The sequence below is a fragment of the Xenopus tropicalis genome, chromosome 1, assembly GCF_000004195.4.
Source record: "Xenopus tropicalis strain Nigerian chromosome 1, UCB_Xtro_10.0, whole genome shotgun sequence".
In the NCBI taxonomy this organism is placed as follows: Eukaryota; Metazoa; Chordata; class Amphibia; order Anura; family Pipidae; genus Xenopus; species Xenopus tropicalis.
The window spans coordinates 25,514,659-25,538,323 of record NC_030677.2 but is presented as its reverse complement, the minus strand read 5'-3'; the positions used below and the strand labels follow the sequence as shown (position 1 = coordinate 25,538,323).

At 41.6% G+C, this 23,665-nt stretch overlaps 1 protein-coding gene and 1 long non-coding RNA gene across 7 annotated transcripts in view; one reads left to right on the top strand and one right to left on the bottom strand.

Annotated features, from left to right (window-relative positions):
• The window catches only part of jakmip1 (janus kinase and microtubule interacting protein 1), an 89,161-nt gene extending 68,169 nt beyond the window's left edge, over positions 1-20,992 (bottom strand). For 3 of the 6 annotated variants that reach the window (XM_031895258.1, XM_018090813.2, XM_018090828.2), the window contains exon 1: positions 13,923-14,020. The gene's annotated coding sequence lies outside the window, so the exon portion shown is untranslated. Of the gene's footprint in view, positions 1-13,918; positions 14,021-20,861 lie in introns of those variants that run through there. The other 3 variants (XM_012955890.2, XM_031895271.1, XM_018090821.2) reach the window with 3 other exon arrangements.
• On the top strand, positions 13,130-16,121 carry LOC116408438. Its single transcript, XR_004220928.1, has 3 exons — positions 13,130-13,177; positions 14,809-14,875; positions 16,084-16,121. It is a non-coding gene; the product is annotated as an uncharacterized LOC116408438 (long non-coding RNA).
• Positions 20,993-23,665: the final 2,673 nt, after the last annotated feature.

The window sequence follows — 23,665 nt, the reverse complement described above, 5'->3', positions numbered from 1 at the left end:
TACAAGCCCTTCTGAAGATACCCTAAGAGAAAAGGATTTTATTTCCTTCTCTAGACACCTCAGCATGAGTAACAGGCCTTTTAGTTGATAATTAAATACAGTCGGCCTTGAATTCAACGAATTTTAAAGAAGAGGGATTCTTCACAAATCAGTTCTGCAGTCAGGTAAATTATAATATACAATGTCCCATAAGGAACAATTTACTGAGTTAATGGGTTTCATTTATCACCATTACAAATAAATGAAGAGAGAAAACCAGGAAAGAGACCTAACGCTGCTAACTTACATTACACTTGTTCTATAAAGGCTCCTGTTTTGGCTAGCTAATGCATTCAATCTAAAGGCAAAGGACTAGAAAAACCAATGAGAAGTGTGTTGATCCCTTAGTGACACATACCTAGGACATTAAATTGGACCCAACCTAACCCAGAAGAAACCAACATGATTAACGTCACTCTTTTGCTTTAAAATCCCATCTCTTATAGAAACACAGCTCGACCATTTATTATTAAACTACTCCCCTGTCACGAGCCAACTCCTCAGTCTGAGGGTTTAACAGTCTAATTCTGAAAATATCCTTATTTATTTGGGTTATGCACCAAACATGACAGGGAATTCACTGAATGCATTTAATTCAATTGCATTTTAAATATAATCCTTGAATAACAACTTCCTACTGCAGTAACCCTGGCAGCAACAATTATCTTTTCATAGTTGCTTTCATGCTGCTCAATCCTTCATTTTTCTGTAAGGCATCAGTTGTACCTGTCTGCATATGCAAATATCATGTATATATTTATTATGATAAAGAGCATTTCTGAACAATCTATGAAAGGTGGGAAGGATGCATGAGGGTCAAGAAGGGAGTCTGGCTGCTCAGCAACTGAAGCTGAACAAATGGACTAAATAATGCAGGTCATGTCTCTGGCGGCATTATATTCCTGACAAGAAATTCACCCTGCATTGGCCAGTTTGGCTCAGCAGACACTTGTCTGCAGCTCTACTTTTCCTTCCATCCCCTGTACACAGGTACGGTTGCCACCTGAGCCTATGATTAAGTACCAAGTTAGGTACGAAACGCGTAAGGCTGTATAGCATTTATGTGTAAAATTCAATAAATTACTTTGATTTTACTTAATACCTGAGCTTTATTCTACCTCCATGGAACTCCGGAGTGCCTGCCTTTTTCGCAAATTTGATTCCTATTAGGGTTGCCACCTTGCTGGTAAAAATTATTTTTGGTGCTGATGTTTTTAATAGGGAAGAAACAAAACATTTTGGTAACATTGACTCCTGTCAGTTAAAGGACAAGGAAAGGCTAAGTCACTTGGGGGTGCCAAAATGTTAGGCACCCCCAAGTGACTTTAATCGCTTACCTTGTACCCCGGGTTGGTGCCCCTGTTAGGAGAAAACAGCACCAGCCTGGGGAACCTGTAGTGATGCGCTTCCTCTTTCCTGCTTCGTTTTGCCGGCAAATTCCCGGGACCGGCGCATGCGCATTAGAGTAATAAACCGACTTCTCTGTTAAAGTTCCACTATTCACGCTACTGCGCATGCGAGCGATCAGGAAAGAGGAAGCGATCGCTGCTACCCCGGGCTGGTGCTGTTCTCTCCGAACAGGGGCACCAGCCCGGGGTAAAAGGTAGGCCATTTAAGTCACTTGGGGGTGCCTAACATTTTGGCACCCCCAAGTGACTTTGCCTTTACTTCTCCTTTAAAACAAGGGAATCATTCACAGGCTATAACTGAAGTGCTGAAGAGTTGGGCACATGAGTCTTGGTGTCCAGCCCTCATTAAATTCAATCACTCATTTGGGAAAAGGCACTGTACCCAGAAGAGTGAGGGATGCAATACCAACTCTATGGCTGTAAGTGTCAGCACCCAACATTGTCTACTTAGACACTGATAATAACATTCTGACTGACACACATGTTGGCTGGCAAAGTGCCTGGGCAGAGCCAAGACAGCAATGGTTTAGTTCACAATAAAGAGTATCTGATATAGAAACAACTTGGGCATTTAGGGGAGTCTGGGGATGATACCTATTTGCTTTTCTAGTGTAGCACAGGGGTATTACTATAATTCATTTTATTTATTATTATTTACAATATATTGTTGATCATTTTAACTTACCAGAACCTTATTATAGAACAAGGTTCTCAGCATAACTGATGCTTTATTCATTAATCAAAGACAGTATCTTGTGGAAGCTTTTAGCAACACAGAACAATAGATGAAATATGTCACAAATAGCTTCAAGTAAGACCCTGAAAGTCTCAAGGTGGCCACACACGTGGCGATTTGCGACCAATGTTCACATGAAAGATCGTTAAATCCGCCACTAACCTTCAGGGCTGAAACGGCAGATAAGGAGGTAGAAACAATAGGATTTCTACCTCCTTCTGCCGATTCAGCCCTGACAGCCGATTTTGCTCAGGCGCCTTCTATGGCGCCCGATCAAAATCTTTTAACCTGGCCGATCGGTGAGTCGCCCGATATCAGCAGCGATATCGGTCAACTCGCCATACACGCACCGAATATTGTACGAAACGAGGTTTTATTATCGGTGCATGTATGGCCAGCTTTAGCCTTTTATAGATCATAGTATACCTTATCTCAAATGTATATAACACCCCTTTTACAACTTTCTGTGTAATCTGTGGTTATAGCTGTGCAAACAAAGCAAAGTGCATGTAGGGGGCTTAGCTAGTCAGCACTATCATGTCAGGCCATAAGATGGCATATTAGACTTATATTTTATCCTTCACACATATAGCATATTTTTATACTTTAATCTCCTACTTTACCTGCCTTGGGTTGTCTTTATAGGGGACAATGGGGGATTTTATGTGTCCCTTTATACAGAACTTACCCGTCATAAGTGAGTGTCTCAACAATATATAAGATCCAAAGCTTAGGTTTGAGTAAAGCAAAAGCAGATGATTTTGGGACAGCTGTTGTTCAATGTCCATGGTCCAGTGTCCTTGTTCTACATATACTGCTGGGTAAACCACCCACAGTAAGAACAAGCATGGTTAATCAAGCAAATATCATTAAAGGATGACTATCCTGAAAGGGAATCTGCTTAACTTGGCTCAGTATGGACAGGCAGCTTGTGTTCTGAGCAGAGAGGAGTGGGAGTGATCCAACCATTTTTGACATCTAAACTTCAACACCCACCTGCCCATCTTAGAAAACTTGGAAAAGACTTTGAGTAAAGTCTCGAAATTCAACCCAATTAACCCTTACATTGTCTGAGACTTTCTGTCTCACTCACCTGAGTCACTAACAAACACACAGAACTTTATTTATTCGTTATTTATGAGAAAAACATGAAAGGCGCCACATATCACTTGATTTTTCTTTGCTGAGTAGCAATCGAGTTATTTGGCACAACTGTTCAACAATGTGATACATTCATGTCAAGTGAGCTGGTAGGTGTAGTGGGAGTTGTAGTTAAACAATAACTTTAGGGCATCCACTTGCACATTCCCATAAAACAACAATTTGCCTTTTGTACAACTTATAAATAAATGTTGTATGAACAATAACTTGTGTTACTGTTTGTGCCATAACATTGTAGTCACTCTTTATATGTATGCAAGCGATAACACAATATATGGCCATTTCATAAGAATACATGGACTGGCTTTAGGCAGGGTTATAACCTAGAAATTATTTTTTCCTTTTACTTTGTTTCCACAAATCGAAAGAAACATCACTCAGAAGGCAGATCAACCAGGTCAGGGGAAAACAAAAATCCAGAAATAGAACAAAAATCCTAGAAATATAAACAGTGGTGTAATGATACATCTCTGGGGCCCCCTGCAAACCACTTTTGGGGGTGTCTGGTACACACAAAAGCCTAACCAGTCTCCACACTGCAGGCAGATGCACACACAAGTGAGTACACACGTGCCTTTGCTAGCACCGGACACAGAACTTTCAGTGGCTACAGAGGAAACAGACCCCACAGTCTGAGCCCTCCCTCGACCACAGGGTCTGCTTTCTCTATAGTTACTGAATTATAGTGCTTGTGCAAAGGGTTCCCTTGTTTTGCCTTCACAGTCTGGCACAGTTCAGCCTTTCCCCATGGCATATGGACTGGCCATAAATCCCTGTAGCAAAGTAAATGCTACAGACTGACCAGGTGGGCCTGATAAGACTGAGCTGGCTAATCAAGAAGCCAGAAAGCCTGGCTAGTCAGTCTGCAGGAGAGATCTGTCTGAGATACATAGAGGTGTCTGTGAATCCAACATACAGGAATCTATGTTGATATGTCACTGTTACTTTCCTTATTTGGAAACCCATTATCCAGAAAGTTCTGAATTACGGAAAGGCCATCTCCCATAGACGCTATAAAAAGTAAATAATTCTAAATTTTAAAAATGATTTCCTTTTGCTTTGTAATAATAAAACAGTACCTTGTACTTGATTCCCACTAAGATATAATTAATCCTTATTGAAGGCAATTTTTGATTCAATTTGTAAATAATTTTAGTAGACACGTTATAGAGATCCAAATTACAGAAAGATCCCTTATCTGGAAAACCCCAGGTCCCAAGCATTCTGGATAACAGGTCCCATACCTGTAATGAGGAAGTCTCATTTATACACTCTTTTGTTATCCTTGTATCTGGCTACTGAAGTAAGATTTGTATCTGCCTGTGTAAATTGCAGGAGGGTGACTGGCAGCTGATCTATGGCTTCTGTTGGGCAGTACAAACCCAAATGCAAAAGAGTCTGAAGTGCTGTGTTTATGTGAATACAAACAATGAGCTGTTATATTGTTAGGGTGAAGACACACGGAGCTACTAAGTAGCAGCTACTTGTCACGGCTACTAAACACCAGAAAATACCCTGCTATTGACAATACTGAGAATTGCCTCTGCTAAAACACATGAAGAGCCAATTATCAGTAAATGATCAGCATAGTCAATTTTGTAGCAAAGTAGCTGCTACTAGTAGCTCTGTGTGTCATCACCCTAATATGTACAAATGAGCAGCACCCAGCCCGGCTCCATTCCTTAACTTTCCCTTTGCACATGTTTATGTTGAGGGGTGTGGCCTCGTGGCATGCCACAGCAAATCAGATCTCACTCTGCTCTGCCACTCACACATTTCTGCCTCTGACACAGACCAGGGAACCAGAGATTGTGGGGGGGTGGGGGGCTGCTTCAACAATTTGCCATAACTTTGTATAGGTGCAACATTTTTAAAAGCTATAATTTGTCAAAATGTTTGTCTAAACTTTGTATTTTCAATATTATAAAAACATTTAGAACACAAAGAGACAAAAGAATCATAAAACATATTTGAATAAGACCTGGTTGAAGAAAACCATACAATGACCACTTAGATTGGCTGACTATTTACTGATGGCTAGAGTATGTTTATTTAAACAATATTGCCAAGTCAGCCCTTGGTGCTGGGGGTCTTCTTTGGCATAAATGGGCATTCTCCACTTTTGGTCAGGAGCTCCACCTTGGACATGTGAATGGGTACCAGCAGGGTCGGACTGGGGGGTGAAGGACCCACCGGGACTCCTGTCCCTGGGGCCCTGCAGGTGCCCCCAGCCAGGCACGTCCCCTAACCCCCCTCGCAGGGCCCCCCTTAACCCCCCTCGCAGGGCCCCCCTCTCGACGTCCTCCTCCGAGCGTGTAAATTTGACACGTCAGGGGAGGAGTAGTCGGGAGGGGGAGCACCGGCTAGGGTCTGGTCTGGTCCGCCGGGGCCCACTGGGATTTTTCCCGGTGTCCCGGCGGCCCAGTCCAACCCTGGGTACCAGGATTATTGGATCATCGTTTGGTTATCAGGAACCTGAAGGTCATGCACCAAAGGTTTCAGTGATCCTTGGTTCATAAAAATAATTTAATAAAGGTACACTCCTTTTTTACACCTAGATACAGCCTAAAGCCAAACTAAAAAGTCATTTTAGATGACATTTGGACAGATTTTTGGAGTCGGACATTTATTTGCTCCCCTAGTTTTCTTGAAACTACTGCTGAATGACTGACATTTTCCTATACTTAGATCCTAGTTATGAGCTAAAGGGTGGGGCAGAACAAACGTTTGTTCTCCAAGGTGGGGTTTGAACCTCAAAAGCCTGATGACCACTGCCTTATGCAAAAGATGTTGATCACTTAAGTAACTGAAAAATGTTGGATGTTGGAGGATTTTGAAACATGTAAGCGGAAATTGGTAATCTTGTATTGGTTTATTTTATTTTTAGGGGCTCACCAAAAACAGACTGCAAAGTCGCGGCTTCCTTCGAACGTAAATAAATGTCTCCAATCTAACAGAGCTACAGTTCTCTACTGCCGCAGTTCCTTGCAACACAACTGGTTGAAAAGGAGGTTAATTTACCCAGAAGGCATATATATGTGTGGCTTTTATCCTAATATAACCTACTCCTTATGGTACTGCCAGAACCCTGTATCTGTACTCCTGCCTGCCCTACTGTAAAGAAGCTTTTTCTCCACACACAAATTGTTTCCGGGAATGGCTGCTTTTATGATAAATAATTCATCTATTCCCACACAGGCATAATTAATATAGCAAAATACAAACTGAGTGATAATCCTAGGAGTTTATTTATGCTGGTCCAGAGATGAGGACCCTACAGCATCTTCCATTATCACGTGTAAAATAAAAATGAAATCCCATTGATGAGGTGACTACATCAGAGGAAGACACACACTTCACAATGGCCACTGAAGCATTCAGATCAAGCAATCACTCCTCATCCGGAAAATACTGCATACGTGGATGGAAACTGGGACTGAACACTAACAGGGAAGGTGCTTATATGGTGCTGTGCTACAAAACACGAGCATCTGCAATGAATGTTACAAATCGATAATGAAACAAGTTCATTTCTGTCCCTATTGAGAGCAGGTTTGATCACATTGGGAAATCAATAGACAGCCTTATGGGTTGTCTGGAAAACATTAGACTATGGAGATAAAATTCAAACCAAAGGATAAATTCAATCAAGATGCTTAAAGGGCCAACTTTTTGTAATGCCTACTGAAAGCATTAAAAGGTCAATTTAAAGCTGCAAAAGCAATGAAAAATTACTCTTTTAGCTCTCTTTTACACTCAGGGTACACCTTGTATTATGCATTTTTGCACCAGGGTCCACTCCTTCAGACTGCACACCGGCCGACTCTATGGGGCATATTTATTACAGTAATGTTGCCCATAGCAACCAATCAGCAATTAAATTTGAATGGTCCCCTACAAGTTAGGAAACAAAAGCAAAGATTTAATTGGCTGCTATTGGCTTACACACTATAATAAATATACCCCTATGTCTGTGCTGTGAGACAAAGGAGAAGATGAAAGCACATTGGATTCTCTCTCTGCCTGGGGAGAAAATGCAAGTGGGGAGAAGCCAATGCACAGGCCTAACACAGAACTTAGCGTTAAGCACTTAAAGGAGAAAGAAAGGCAAAAACTAAGTAAGCTTTATCAGAAAGGTCTATGTCAGGGATCCCCAACCTTTTATACCTGTGAGCAACATTCAAATGAAAAAAGTTTTGGAGAGCAACACAAGCATGAAAAACAGTTCCTGGAGGTGCCAAAAAGAACTATAATTGGCTATTTAATTGTCCCTGTGTTGACTGGAAGCCCACAGAAGGCTCTGTTTGGCCATTACACTGGATTGTATGCAATCAAAGCTTGCCTCCTAACCAGAAATTAAAAAATAACTACCTGCTTTGAGGCCACTGGGAGCAACACCCAAAGGGTTGGAGAGCAACATGTTACTCACGAGCTACTGGTTGGAGATCACTGGTCTATGTAAATACAGGCATAAGCACTCACAGAAACGCTGCACTGAGTTCCCTGTCAAAAGATTAGTTGTGTCTGTTTTCCTCTGGCAAAGACACACAGCTCTTTGCTCTCTCCTCTCTCCCCCCTCCCTCAAGAATGCTAAGAATGCTCCTTCCCCCTTAGGAATGTGGATGTGAGGCAATCAGCAGGAAGCTGACTCATAGTCTTACTAACTGAGCATGTTCACTTGGTCTGGGTGTCCGTGCAGGAGCGAGGCATTATGGGAACTTTCTTTACAGAGCTCAGCGTTTTTTCTTCCTGTTTGGCTTCTGATCATCTGAACGGGAGAAATATGGGGAGACTTAAGGGCACTACTGAGAGAATTGAAGGTATGCCTGCAGCTTGAGATTAACTCTTTATTAGCCTTTCCTTCTCCTTTAAGCGATTAACATTTTTTTTCTAGTTTTCAAGATATTTGCAGGTTTTAAAATTGCTCTCATAATAAATTTGAAACAACTGCTCCTATTCATTGTTTTGACCAATTGATTTCCTGAGAAGAAAAAAAAAAAAAAAAAAAAAAAAAGACACAATGCTCTGCTTAGGGCTGACCAGAGAAACATCTGGTCACTCTCTTCACAAGACTAACTTTTCTCAGGAAAAGAAATTTCAGCTGACTGTATCCAGTAATTAAAGCAAGGCTTATTTACGCATTTCTCAGCCCTGTGCTTTTCGGCCTCCATGTGCCTGCATTAAAAACAACGGCAACCGCATGAGTGTGGGCACACCGAGTGGAGAGGATCAAAGGTCAGCATGGAAAAAACGTCCAGTCTTGTGTTTTTCAGACCAACGTCGGTTCCGCTCTGTGTGCCCATACTCGGGCGGTTGCCATAGTTTTAAATGCAGGCACTTGCCCTTAAAGAAAGAAATTATGTAAACTGCAAATGTGCTCAGCACATGATTAAGTTAAAGGAAAACTATACCCCCAAACAATGTAGATCTCTATAACAATATATAACAGAGACTATATAGGGCTCTATAATAATATATTACATAAACAAGTTCATATGTACTTTTGTTAGCAGTATGTGCCATTGGGTAATCCTAAATAGAAAACTGCCATTTTAAGAATTAAGGGCCGCCCCCTGGGATCATATAAATCACAGTGCACACAAACAAGCCAAGGCACACATACATGCTAGGCCCCATCAGCCAATGAATGGGCAGAGTTCTGCCTTTTGCTCCCACACTACTTCCTGTTACAGTTAGAGCTGCATTATTTCCTGTCAGCTGATCTCTGAGGGAGCACACAGCCCATCACTAAATGGCGGCTCAAGGGAAAGAATGAAAAATGGCAATATTTACTGATATATATATTCCAGTTTGGCAAGATTTTTTAAGAGGGCACTTAACACAATATAAACTGGCGGTTAAGTATTTATTTCAAGTTTTCCTTTAACTGGTTTAGCCTAGAATTTTAGCCTTGTCACAGCCTATACTGTCTTGGAGGTTGGCCACAAGATTCCGTTTCATTACCCACTGGCTTCTAATTTATTGGTGGCTGTGTCTGCACAAAATAATCTTCTGTGAACCCTGCAAAAAAAAAACACCCGTGTACAGAAATTTACAGGACCTCCTCATGTTATGATCTGGGTATCAGAAGCCATAAAGGGGAGTGGTCTCAGACCACAGCTATAGCTTGAATTAATAAAGGGGTGTGGCCAGTCAAACAAAGCCACAAATGGCACTGCCTAAGTTCTCGCATACCCTGTACAGAAAGATATTAAACTATTAACCATGTCTTTTTAATCACTAATTTCTATAGCTTTGTGCCATTTTACTGTATTTAAGAAGATCGGGGTGGTTCCGAATAAACAGTGTATTAGCCAACTTTCCCAGGTAAAAAACATCTGTTCTATTTTCTGCTACAGATACCATATACCTTCCACCAGAAGTTCTTATAAAAATGAATATTTAGTTTCTCTATCCCTGAAGCAATGCATCTGTGTTTTGCACTTTACACCTGACCCTAATTGGTAAATAAGCCCTGTAAAATTGTGCCCCTCTGCTGGTGCCATTCTTGCAGTAAGGGCAAAATGCCCAACAAAATATGGTTATAAATGACTAAATTTAGTCCATATGAGCAGTAGCAGTCTGGGCACCATTGATTTGACTGGACCAAGCAATGGTAACCAAGCATGGGGTCACTGTATTACCAAACAAGTCTGACAGTTTGTAGGTCCAAACAAAATTGCAGTAAGCTGCAGCTCTTTGCAAACCTTGCAGATCTGCTCATTGCAAAGTGCAAATGTGAACTGACATGTTTGACTGTATTAGAACTGTGCCCAAAATGCTAGTTTGGATTATACAGCTGGCAAATATGAGCAGTTTTTGTATGTAAAAGCAACCCCAGGTTAAAACATTAAACAAAGCACAAGCCAATGAAACAGCAATTATAGCAATATTGTCAAAAATAGTCACTGCATTTTTTCAGTTGGAAGCTTAAAGGAACAGCAACTTTAAAAAATGAAAATGTACTACTGCTCTGCACTAGTAAAAGTTGTGTGCTTGCTTCAAAAAAACTACTATAGTTTATATAAATACCATACTATGTAGCGATAGGGACAGCCCTAGGAAAGGAAAAAAGGCCAAAGTTACATAGCAGATAACAGATAAACTCTGTGGAATACAATGATGTTGTATCTATTATCTGCTATGTAACCTGTGTCTATTCTCCTTTTTCTAGCTTGAATGGCTGCCCCCGTGGCTACACAGCAGCTTATTTATATAAAATATAGTAGTGTTCCTAAAGCAAACACACCAGTTTTACCAGTGCAGGACAACAATACATTCTATTTTAATTACTTTAAAACGCTTTCATTTTTTGGTGTTATTGTTCTTTTAACCCCTACATAATGCTAAATGAATTCCCATCTCACTGACAAGCAGAGGAAGCAGCTGTAAATGATTACATTAAAACACACACATTAAGCCAATTACAAAAGCATAAGATGGAAACTCTTAATAGAATATCATCAGCTTTAGACTACTGAGCAACCTTTGGCATTCAATTTATATTACCAAGTATGTTACTGCACCCCAGCATGGGTGCGGATAGGGCACAGCACGGACAAGGACCTCAACTAATATGAATAAAATGTGGTGTATTTTTCATGGTTTTTGAGATAGCTGATCTTTTTGTAATAGAACCATGTTGTTACTTATAGTGTTAGGGGTTGGTAACTGTGGCAGTAAGCTTAACTTAGTCTTATACAGATTTCAAAAGAGCAGAACTGTCAACTTAGGGGCCTAATTATTATGCTGTGCAAAAAAAAAAAATTTGTAAAAAGCTGTGGGAAAAAAATGGCAAATTTATCAAGGTGTGTTTTCTTTTACACTGCCAGATGGATTCAGTTATTTTTGCCGGAATTCTCTCTAAGAAAAAAATGTATGCCATTTTTACGCGAGTGTGCTATTATAGAACAACGTTGCAATTGGCCTTAATTTTTTATTATTTGTAGTTTTTGAAATATGTAGCTTATTTTAATAAGCTAATCAGCTTAATAAATTACCTCATTTTAGAGACAATACGGTTGCTAGGGTCCAAATTACCATAGCAACCAAACAAAGGGTGAATGGAGTATGAAACTGGAGTAATATGGCTGACAGATAAGTAGTTAAAAAGTAACAATAAGAATAAAATTGTAACCTCAAAAAGTAATAGTATTTTGTCTGATGGGGTCAGCAACCACAATATGAAAGATGGAAAGAGTCAGGCAAATAATTCAAAACTATAAAAAAAAAAAATGAAGACCAATTGAAAAGTTGCTAAGAACTGGCCATTTTATAGCTCTACTAAAAGTTAACTTCAAGGTGAACTACCTCTTTACAAACTGTAGAACACTGACATTTTGTGTATCATGACTATACTGGAACAAAAACATTTTAATGAAATACTTTATTAATTTTAAATCTATTTTAATTTTATAAAAATATCATCCCACTTGCTAAGAATGCTTTTATGTTTTCCAATATCCAGAACCCCTGAGTTTATTGCATTTGGGTCAGACCCCAGTAATGAGAAGATATTCATTAAACGCTTCATAAGAGGGTAAAAATGAAGTTTAAAGCTAATTAACCTATTTAGCTTGGAACAAACACAAAAGTCCACATTGTAAGAGAACACAAGGTTTCCCAATTTTAGTGCAAGCCCATTTATCTCTAGCTGGACAAGGATTAAAGTAGGCAAGAGCAACCTACAAAAGGAAATCAAGCAATCTCAAAAAAATGTTGTTTCAGGGTAATATTATTTCTCAATTTTAAAAATTAATTCAGCTGGAACAGGCAAAGGTCTGAGTAGGAAGGTAAGTAATAATATGCTGTCTAAGCAGTGTATAGTCAGTTAACCCTAGGGTTGTTGAGCCAAAAACCTGGTATTAGTAGTCTAAAACTGTCTAAAAGGGCTAATGTCTCAGACACCACTAAAAATACAAAACCAACAGAAATTGCATAAGTGCTCAGAGGACCACTCTGGGTATGTTTAAAAAAGTGACAGGCTTGAGCTTAATCCCGAGCCAGATTCTGGATTAGGTAAAGGTAAAGTTAGTGTCCCTTTAAAAGCCGGGCCAAGAATTATTTTACTGCACATCTTCAAAATATAAATGTGAAGCTAACTGTAAAGGGACACTGATATAATCTTGCACAGTTTAAGAACACAGTGGTAGTGCAATCTTCAGGACCTGTTCGCTTTCAGTGACATTTCTACTTATTGTATATCTTATAACCTTACATTTAACAATATAAACATATAAAAGGGAAATATCAGTTATATTTCTTAACCTTAGGTCCTCAGATGTTGCTGGACTACAACTCCCAAATACGTTTAAACATATTTTTATATTGAAGTTGGAAGGTGTTATCCAGCAACATTTTATGACCCAAGGTTAAGGGTTCTAGGTTCAGTAAGTCAACTTGGGTGCAGACCCAAATAATAGAGTCAATCCACTTATGTGAGTTTTTACAGATTGAAAATGTAGGTATAACGTCTGTACGTACCCAAAAAGACAAGCGACTTGTGTGTGGCCTTTCAAATGGCATGTCGGTAATATTGTTATCTAAATCCATTTATTGGCTTATTAAATATATTTTTCCCCATAGTTAATTTGAAATGCATTTAGTAGGACCTAATCCACATATAATATAATGGGCTGATGGAAATACCTAGTTAATCTTCGTGTGACAGCCTAATCTTGCCTTCTTATTGGCGCTGTGAATGCACAATTCATGCAAAGCGATTTAGCTAGTTAATCAGAGAGATTAAAGGGCCCTTATTCCTTGTACTTGTACTCACTGATAGCAAGAAGCTGTTACACTGAAGAATCGCTTTATTAAAGGGATTAATTCGGTATGTAATGGGCTTTTGCAGTGACTCACCATGTGAAAGTCAATGTGGCCTGGCAGTGTGTGTTAAGAGTCAGAAATTTGACTTAAAATTCAGTTAACTCTTACAGGAATAGGATCTAATATCCAGAAAGCTCGGGACTTGGTGGTGTTTGGATAAGTGGTATAACAGTAATGCAGAGCACCTTGCCTTTAAAGGAAACTATTGTGCCCAAATTGTTTCCCTTTCCATAAGTGCAGGGTAACATATCTGCAAATCTGGTTGCTGTAAGAAATGGACACCCCCTATAGTGATTTGCCTTGGTCCACCACCATGTGCCAACTCTTGGTGCAGGTAGCCTTTGTTGGGCACACTCCTATGCATTTTCAGCAAGTGTTCCAGAGTCACGGCATTTGCTGGATACATACATATGACCTGGAATACTTGTATTGTTGCACCCTGTCTGAAAATTCCTCCCTCTGCTGTTGCAGAACTACAAATCTTATAGCTGTTGGTATTGGAAGTCATAGTTGTTTAGAGTCACCACTCATAGCTTTTGGGAGTCACCAATGCTGAAAGATATGTTCTAAGCACTATACCTGTTAGTTACTGTATATCTCAGACATAAATTACACATTTTAAAAGGAACATGTTGAGTAAAGTAATATAACAGTTACATACATTTTCTTTCAGTATAGCCTTCATTCAATCAAGCCTTTCATATATCAGAGTACAGCACTATGTTGCCAATATGGATATATGTACCTACTTGTGTGATTATGCCTTGGAGCCCAGAACTAGGTAGAGGCTCTAGATACAGGGAGCCAGCTTGTCTCTCCTAGCTAATGAGACAGCTTTATGCACCTGAAAATCATTCCCTTCCCTAACACAGGCAAAATTAACCTTTTTGGTGCAAGAGGGAAGTAAAAGTTCACAAAACATAATTTTATGATATCCCTTGCTCTTATCCTGGTCTTACATTTTTGTCACTAATGACACATGCAAAATTTTATTGATAGGCACCTCATGGGAAAATGGAGTCAGGATCTTACCTCCCAGTAAGATGAGTGGGAAAAAATGAGGGGAAAAAAATCACAATAGTGGCAATTATTTTTAAAAACAATTTTATTAACATTTTGGGCCAGACTTATCAGTGTTACAGTGTATCAGAGAGCTTGCCACAGAAAAACTTACCCACTTTCTATTGATTGCTATGGGATATTTACCACATGGTGTACTCTAACTTTCATCCATTAATAAATACGCCTCTAAAAAATCCCACAGAAATGAATAAAAAAGTGAGTGAATTTTCATGTGATGAGTTCTAATCTCACATTTTGAAAATATGCCCCTTAATGTCTCCCCACTTTTGTGAATCCCAGCCCTGTGTCTTTAGTACTTAAGAAATGGAACATAGCTTCTCACACCTTGAACACAGGGCCTGTAATGTAGATATAAATATGTGTATATGCAATTAGTGCTCCAAACGTTTTTAGGTGTCTACCTGCATCCTTTGGTTTCCATGTGACTAAGCAGTACCAGAACTGACTGGGTATCACCCTGCAGCATGTAGATTTAATAGCATTTTGAATGGGCTAAGAAGATAACTGTAACACAGGTGTGAGCTGACTGATTCTATTTCATTCTGCCTCAAGATTTACACATGATTTTACACATGGCACGTTCACCACAAGTGAAGACAGAGGTACGTGCCAAACATGGGTAAGCTTTCTTTTTTCTGGGAAGAAATAACCCTTTATCTTTGTTTATTTCCTATACATTGGTATCAAGCATCATTTTACCAGCCAGGTGGCAACCCTAGCCACAGGGTCGGACTGGGCCGCTGGGACACCGGGAAAAATCCCGGTGGGCCCCGGCGGACCAGACTCAACCCTTTCCAACGCTCCCCCTGCCCGACCGCTCTTGCCCAGACGCGATAAATTTACGCGCTCGGGGGAGGACGTCGGGTGGGGGGCCCTGCAATGGGGGTTAGGGGGGCCCCTGCGGGAGGGGGGCGGGAGCCCTGGCGGACTTTTCACCCCCCAGTCCGACCCTGCCTAGCCAGAATGAGTGCAGCATGACAGGAAAAATAGGCCTGAGTTTCTTCCTGTATAGCTATGTGCTGGAACCAAGCCTGGACTGGGACTGTGCTGTAATGGGTCTTCCCCTATTTCTACCTGGGAGATTAGTTACCCATGATGCACACTTATCTGTGGAAGAGGGAGGGTTTTTGGGAGGTTTTCACTTCTTCACATAAACTTAAATTATCCTTAATTTCTTCATCAAAACTGACTGTAACCTGTGATATAACAAGTGTGTGGTATGAAGTGATCCTCACACAGTGTTTCAGTCAGGAGATGCAGATAATACTTTTCCTTACAAAATGGCAGAGAGGAGAGGATATAGGGATGAGGGGAAATTTGGATAATGGAGGAAAAATATGCAACCCTAAGGGTTACACATAGGTTTGCCACCTGTCCATGAAAAACTAGGCTGCCCGGGTCAAACCTTCTGCCCTGTTTTCAACATTCTGAAAACCGGACAGAAACCCCACAAATTGCGTCTGATGTATGCAATAACCTCGCCCCTGGTGTCATCACATGGCAAGAAACATAACTGAAGCATTCTAAAAACTTTATGACTCCTTTGAACCTATATGAGCTTTTTTTTGTTGGTGCCTGCATTGATGTAGGTGCTGGGATGCTGCTTGCTTTATATGTATGTTATATTTATAATTTTGAATTTCTTGTTTAAAGGACAAGGAAAGGTTAATATAAATTAAAAGTAAGTCTAAAGGCATTCTTTTTAAGTACTTACTGCATATCTAAATTCCCAGATCCCTGCTTGCTTCTCTGAGATATGGTGCTGGCAGCCTACAGCAGTGTGAAGCCTACAGTGACATCACTGAAATCTCTCTCCCCTTCCTGTAGGTGCCAGCGGCAGCCTTCCTATTCTCTGAGCATGTGTGTAACTTGATCCTGTCTCCTGTTCTGAGCTACACATGTCCACCAGCCAATCAGAAGTGGATCTGCCAGAGGGGGTGGGGCCGAAGGAAAAAAACGCATATGCAGTATGAAGCAAGGAGGGAAAGGAAGGGAGAATACCTTTTTAAAGATGGCTGCCTGTTAAAGAAAACAAGTGTGACTGAGTAAATATTTGATTAGGTGAGCCAAAAGTGTGGCGTTTTTACTAAACAATAGGAGGACTACTGGGCAGTATGCTTTTTAAATTTTGACTTGCATTCTCCTTTAAATGTAATTCTTACTACATAACAATGGTTTAGGTGAGTGTGCAGAAATCTGTGGAAAATGTGGGCTCTTTGCATTTGTCTGTACATGGCAGGGAAAGGTGTTCCTTTTATTATACAGGGGTCTGCGGCTATGTGCAATCCACCTCAGTAATAAGGGCTAAACTTCGCAAGCGCTTTGGATCAGATTTTGTGGGTCGGATTTGATCTGATCTTGTCATGCAACGGCACAAGGTTCTGTAGGATCCTACACAATTTGCTCTCCATAAGCTATAATGTAATGTGGGATGAGATGAAGTCGGATGTTTTTTTTTGCTCATGCATCTACTGTACATCCAACAGTTTTTGAAGTGAAAAAAAAGCCTTTCCAACACTATCAGTTTTTATCTTGTTGAAAGCAAGTGCAGCATGCAGCGTTCACATCTGACAGGTGCGTTGTGTCTGATGGCAAATGTTACATGTAGTTTACACATTACATTTTTCTATCAGTCCCATTATATTGAGAATCGCACAACTATTTCCAAATTTTGTCTACTTGGTTTCTGAATATCCACAAGTTAGAAAATCGCCAAGATAACTTAATAATATTTGTTCGTGCCAAAAAAATATAAGAAAGGGGGCTCAGGGACTGCTATTAAGAATCTTAATCCGTACCGGATAAATTGATGAGGTCCGGGTGTATATACCCGAACCTAGCACAGTGCAACATACATCCAAAAGCCCAAACATCAGAAAAGTGATTTGAAACCAGAAAACATTCACCAGAGTCCAAGAGTGGTCCGGGTGCTCGGGGCCCCGAACCCGTAACTGAGGGGAAACAAACCATACATAAGCAGAACTCCAAACACTCAACACACGGACAATAAAGTTTCGTTAAAAGCATGCCTATGATTAAGTGCACACGCGCACGAAACGCACTAGGCACTTTATTTTTAGATGGAATAATAAAGACCTGCTTTTAACAAAACTTCATTGTCCGGAGTGTTTGGAGTTCTCTTCGCTTTATGTACTTGGTTTCTGCCTTAACAATTCATGATCTGCTTTGTGAAAAAGTGTCCACCTGAAGACAGGAATTTCGTGTCGCCCACCCATCAGCTGCAGAGCTGTCAAACCGACAGCGATCTGGGGAAGAGATGTGATGCGCACCGTACGCTGCCAAAAACATTTCCAAACCCAGTGACATCATCAGAAGTACTGTCATCACAGCCCAGAAGTGATGTCACCATACATGCACATTTAGGGGTATATTTATCATGCTGTGTAAAAAGTGGAGTGAAGCATTACCGGTGATGTTGCCCAGGGCAACCAATCAGCAATTAGATTTCAACAGTTAGAAAACCAAAGCAAAGCATCTGATTGGCTGCTATGAGCAACATCACCAGTGATGTTTTACTCCACTTTTTACACAGCATGATAAATATTCCCCTTGGTACTCTGAAGTCACTTATTGTTCACCGCACATGCCCAGACGCCCCAAGAAACTGTGAAAATTCGGGAGAATGACTTAAGGTGACGGAAAGGTGGGCCAAATTGGGTAACTCCCTATAAAATAGGTGGAGTTGACAGCTCTGCAGTTGCAGTTAAAATAGGTACAGAAAATGTATCACTAAAATGGAACACAGGGAGCTGCACTGCAGCCTGACATTCCTGATTAGTAATCTAGACTGTCATCGTGTGATCCCTGGAAAAGCTAGTCACATGGCCAGGATAATAACCCCTGTTACTGGCCACCCAGCACTAAGCAAAGCTGACTTCTCTGTGCAGAACAGGATTTTTGTGTCACACACTAAACATATGTTTTCTATTTCCCATAGATAGTTGAACTGGCTTATTCACTTTAGCAGCAAAGTGCAATTATGGAATTGCCATTTGAGTGAATTTAGAACTAGACATCAGGTTTACAAAGACAAAAATCTACAATTCCATAAGAGGAAGAAAATGCTGCAAATATTGCAACTGCAACAAAGCAGCATGCAGCAGCTCCCTGGTATTTCTTATATGGGCACCACAGGGTAGCTGCTGTAGGTAGGAAAATTGAGTGATAAAGCAGGGCAAGATGGTGGTGGTAGAACAATTGTATTATATTTGAACATGTCAAAGGTACAAAAATACCATATGTTGTGTTACAATAATGGAATACAAAGCATTTAATAGCATGTATTCATGAGTGTTAAGGCTATCATTTAACAAGATCAAGAGGCTACTGGTCCCACAACCCTCTACACACAGTCTTGCATCTGCTTTTCTTTTCCAGTTCACGCTGACTGAACTGGAAACAATAATTAAAAGGAGCCCTTATTATACCGTGCCTACAAGTGGTTTAAGGGACAGGCACTTTTATCTAGCTGGTATCCATAATGGTGCCTGTGGCCAGAGAGTAGGAGGCCACTTGTGAGTTCAGTGAGGGAGTGTATGTTGAAGGAATGTACTAGAAAAAATAGCTTTATTTGCACAGGGCTGCTGCATTTTAAAAGGAAAGTTCAACTTTAAATAGACTGTTTGTGCTTCTAATTGAGTAACTAATATACAGGAAGCACCGATCAACTTTCAGTGGTAAGAAACGGTGTCACTTTGTGTCACAGAGACTTCAGTTAAACCAACTTCATATGTATCTGCCTTTCTACTCAACAATCTCCGGTTGCTAGAGTCTGTGACCCAAGCAACCAGAGGGCAGGCCCATTGTGAGGCTAGAATGTTACTACAGGTATAGGATCTATTATCCAGAAAGCTCAGAATAAAGGGAAGGCCATTTCCTCATAGACTCTATTTTAATCGAATAATTAAATTTTTTTTTTTTAACAAACCAGTTTTGTACTGGTACTTCCAATTAAGAATTAATTAACTGTTATTGGAGGCAAAATAATTCTATATGAATTAGTTCATGTTAAAATGTATTTTTAACAGACTTAAGGTATGCTGATGCAAATTACAGAAATACCCATTATCTAGAAAACCCCAGGTCCCAAGCATTATGGATATCAGGTCCCATACCTGTATTATTATTATTATTGCATGACTTCTTCCATTCATCCATTCTATTCTTGGCTGGCAGGGTGAGTAAAGGTGGCCATACATGGGCAGATTTAAGCTGCTGATTTGAGTCCTTTAGACTGATTCAGCAGCTTAACCCCGACAAGCCCCCCCAAACCAATATCTGGGTGAAATTGGCCGATCAGGCAGGTTTGATTTTTCTATCAGATCGGGAACACCACCAGCTCATTGATGCGGTCCTCGCTTCGATGGCTCTTATACCCATTGTTGTAATTAGCCGATATTGCCCACCTTAGCGGGCATAGCAGAAGAAAGATCCGCTCAATTGGCAATCTTTTAATGAATATGGCCACCTTAAGGCAAGCAACCAGATAGCAGTTTACATTTAAACTACTATTTAAAAACTAGCATAGCATAAAAAACTATTTAAATAAGGTAAATTCCTATTTTGACAATTTTTATGAAATTCTTAAAGTAAAACATACACTGGAAAATATGTTGAAAAAAACCCTGTATGTTCCTGTATGTGTGTTGGTTTATTGCTAGGCAACAGTTAAAGGTATATATGGTAGAAGTCATTTTTCCCAGCAATACTGTATTATACTGTTATCTCACCCCACCCTGAGATCCGTACTATACAGACCTGTGTAACTGGCAGCATCCGTAACCCAAAGAGAGAGTCCAATTTGTGGCATACAGGCAGTCTCAGGCTCTCTGCCTATATGTCAGCAGAATATGCATGCACCTGCTGCAGAACCTCTTGGTATGCAGAGCTAAACATCAGCAGTTATCCAGAATAGTGAATTATAACCCTTTCCTGGCCAGATGTTCTGCAGCAGCTGGAGCTATTGGCTCCTACAAATGAATGGAATATGGGGGCAATGCAATGAAATCTGTACAGTAGATCTGTTCATGTCACCGTGACACAGCGCACTGTACATGGAAAGTGGACACACAGTGATACTGTAATTCCATGCACTAGTTTCCATCTTCAGCAGCAAAGGGTTAAGGGTGGGTCCTTTTTCATACCCAGACTCCACCAGGGATCATGCCAGTATGGGCAGAGACGGGAGGCTTGGCACAGCAGCATCCCAATAAAATACCCATGATGCACAGCTGATTAGTAATCAGTTCAGATCCATGCTGCAGCCTGCATTGATCTCTGTGCAATGTAACTAATTAGCAATGAGCAGTGCAGCATGTTTTTTTTTTCATCCTGCTCCATTTCTTTAAATGGCTGATGTGGCAAACCCAGCAGCTCAATGATACAGAGATCCCCAGGCAGGTAAGTGCAGCAGGGTGGGGGCAGCACCCATACCCCAGGGATAATAATAACACACAGGCATAAATCCATGTGATGGGCAGATGTGCTGGCAGGTGAGAGAGCAGGCAGGGGCATCCCTATACCGATAATGCAGCCCCCCCATCCCCAGCACCGCCTCTGGCCTGCCCAGCCCTATCCTCACTTACTGGGACTGATGCCGTGGGGCTTGCGCTGGGCTCCAGAGCTGAGTCCGGCTGAATCCTCCATGTACCATTCCGTGGGAGGCTCTGCCCCTGGAACCGGTGCCGATGCTGCTGCTGCTGCTGCTGCAGTGCCGTCTGTGGCCGGAGCCTGGGAAGCAGCATGCACCATGTGCTCTTATACTAAGCTGGTGTCTACTGCGCCCCCTACTGGTACATTAGCAGAACACATCCACCTGCTAACATTACTGTATCCCCAATTATATTGTGTGCTGTATATTGTGTTTTTGGGGTGTTTATCAGGTCCGAAATGAGATTCAAAATATGCCCTGGCATTTCAAAAATGCAGAGGCCCAAACAGCCCCCACAGTCACAGTAAATAGTCACTGTCTATGGCATCATAGACTGTAAGCTCTATGGAGCAGGGACCTCCTTCCTACTGTGTCTCATACCACATGATACTTATTCCCTGTGCATTTATATATATTTATTGTATTTATTATAACACTTGTCCTCCCTGTGTGTAATTTTGTATTTTGTAAGACAGCTCTGCGTACCCTTGTGGCGCTTTTTAAATAAAGTTATACATACATACATACATCTTTCAGCAGTCCCTCTGGCATTTGCAAGAATCCACAGATTGCCAGTTCAAGTTTGGTGTCTGCACTTGCTATAGAAAGCTATAGGTGCTGTTATTGTGTGTGTGGTGCAGCACCCCTTCTACATTCCACCTTATGGCTGATAGCACTCAGTGGCGTAACTACCTATACAGCAGACCCCGCATCATGCGAGGGCCCAGGTGACAGGCAGGGCAAGGCCCACCAGGGCTGCTGCCTCAGGGGCTCCTGCACCCCCCAAGAAGCCCCCGCCACAGCCTTCACACCCCCCGCAGGGGCCCCCATGACCCGTCTGACCCCACCCCTGAGTGTGTGTAATTTAAACTTACCTTCAGCACGTTGGGGGAGGGGGGCTGATGGCTTGGGCGAGTGCCCAGCGGGGATCAGGCTGCCAGAGCCCACTGAGCTTTTTCTCGGTGCTCCAGTCCTACCTTGGCAAAAGGGGGGCCGGACTGTAGGGTCTGCTGTATTCTAGTCCCCCCTCCCCAGCCCGTCTCTTACCTTTTTTTTAAAAGAGCAACATGGGCCAGGATATTTGGTGCGGTGCAGGCCTGGAGGGGGGCAGAGGAGGAGGGTCTGTTTGCGCTGGGCTCCCTCAAAAGATTTCTTTGTAGGGGGGCAGGCACGACCAGGTTACGCCATTGATGGCACTCTAGGATATTAGTTGCCTGTAAAGGCTAATTGCACATTAGGAGATTAGTTGCCAGCGAAGGCTTATTGTACACTAGGAGCCTTACACCTGTGCCAGAATGCACAGATTGCTCATTCAGGTCTGGCCCAGACCATGGGGTCTGCTTTCTCTATAGTTAAGAAGTTAAAGAAAATAGTAAAGAAATCCCTCTTTCCCAGCTGCTCTTGTGGGTGGGCAATGGAGGACATGGGAGAATGGGAAGTGGGGGACCTGCCAGGTAGGCAGGGGATAGGAATGGGGAGCGGGGACATGGGCTGAGGACCAAGTAAGAGCAGTTGTGTGCTGGGCCCCTGTAAAATTACATTTTCTTACTGTGTGCCTTCACCCTAAAAGACTCAAAGCACATTATCACTTAAAAATGCACCATGTCAGACTGTTTTGTTGCCAGCATGAAAATGCCCCTGCAGCACTGCCTAGCTAGGGAATCACTGTTTTAACAACAGTGCAGTTGTGTTAGGGACGATTAGTATTAGGGATGATAAGTATTATCATGCAATTATGTGAGTGAAAGTGATGATTTCTGTCATCTGCGCAGAGAGCGATTTCCTGCACGTATTGGGCTTCATGGGTTTCTCTCTTTCCATGGAAGGAGCCACAATAGTAACAACAGTAACATCCACCTCAAACTTAACCTAGCTAAAACCGAGCTCATGGTCTTCCCGTCTAAACCTGGCCCTCCTCCTCCTTTCACCATTACTATTGATGGCATGACCATCAACCCTGTAAATTCTGCACGCTGCCTTGGGGTTATCTTTGACCAGTCACTCTCCTTCGCTAACCATATTAATAACACTGCCAAAACCTGCCATTTTTTCCTCCGCAATATTGCCAAGATACGCCCCTTTCTTTCACAAGTAACAGCTAAAACACTAATCCATGCCCTTATCCTTTCCCGCTTAGATTACTGCAATCTCCTACTAACCGGCCTCCCAGACTCCCACCTCTCTCCCCTGCAATCAATTTTAAACTCTGCTGCCAGGATCCTCCTGCTCTCTCCTAAGAGGGAACCTGTTCAGCCTCAATTAAGCTCTCTTGCATGGTTGCCTGTTAACCAAAGGATAGCTTACAAAATCCTTCTGCTGACATTCAAAGCCCTTCACTCCTCTGCTCCTCACTACATTACTACACTGGTCTCCCTGCACGTTCCTGGTCGTCTCCTCCGCTCCTCTCAGAGCCTCTGTCTTTTTACACCATCCACACCCACTGCGCTCTCTCGTCTTAACCCTTTCTATCTCGCTGCTCCTTACCTCTGGAACTCTATCCCTGAATCCCTCCGTAGGAAACACTCACTAACTCTCTTTAAGAAAAAGTTCAGCTGTTACCTTCTGGAGCACTAAGACATTATCTTGCCTAGTCCTGTGCTTAAGGGCAAATGCCCAAACCTGGTGCACTCTTACCTTCCAATTTGTGCCTGTATGTTACCCAACCACTTAGATTGTAAGCTCTATGGGGCAGGGACCTCCTTCCTACTGTGTCTCATACCACATGGCACTTATATATAT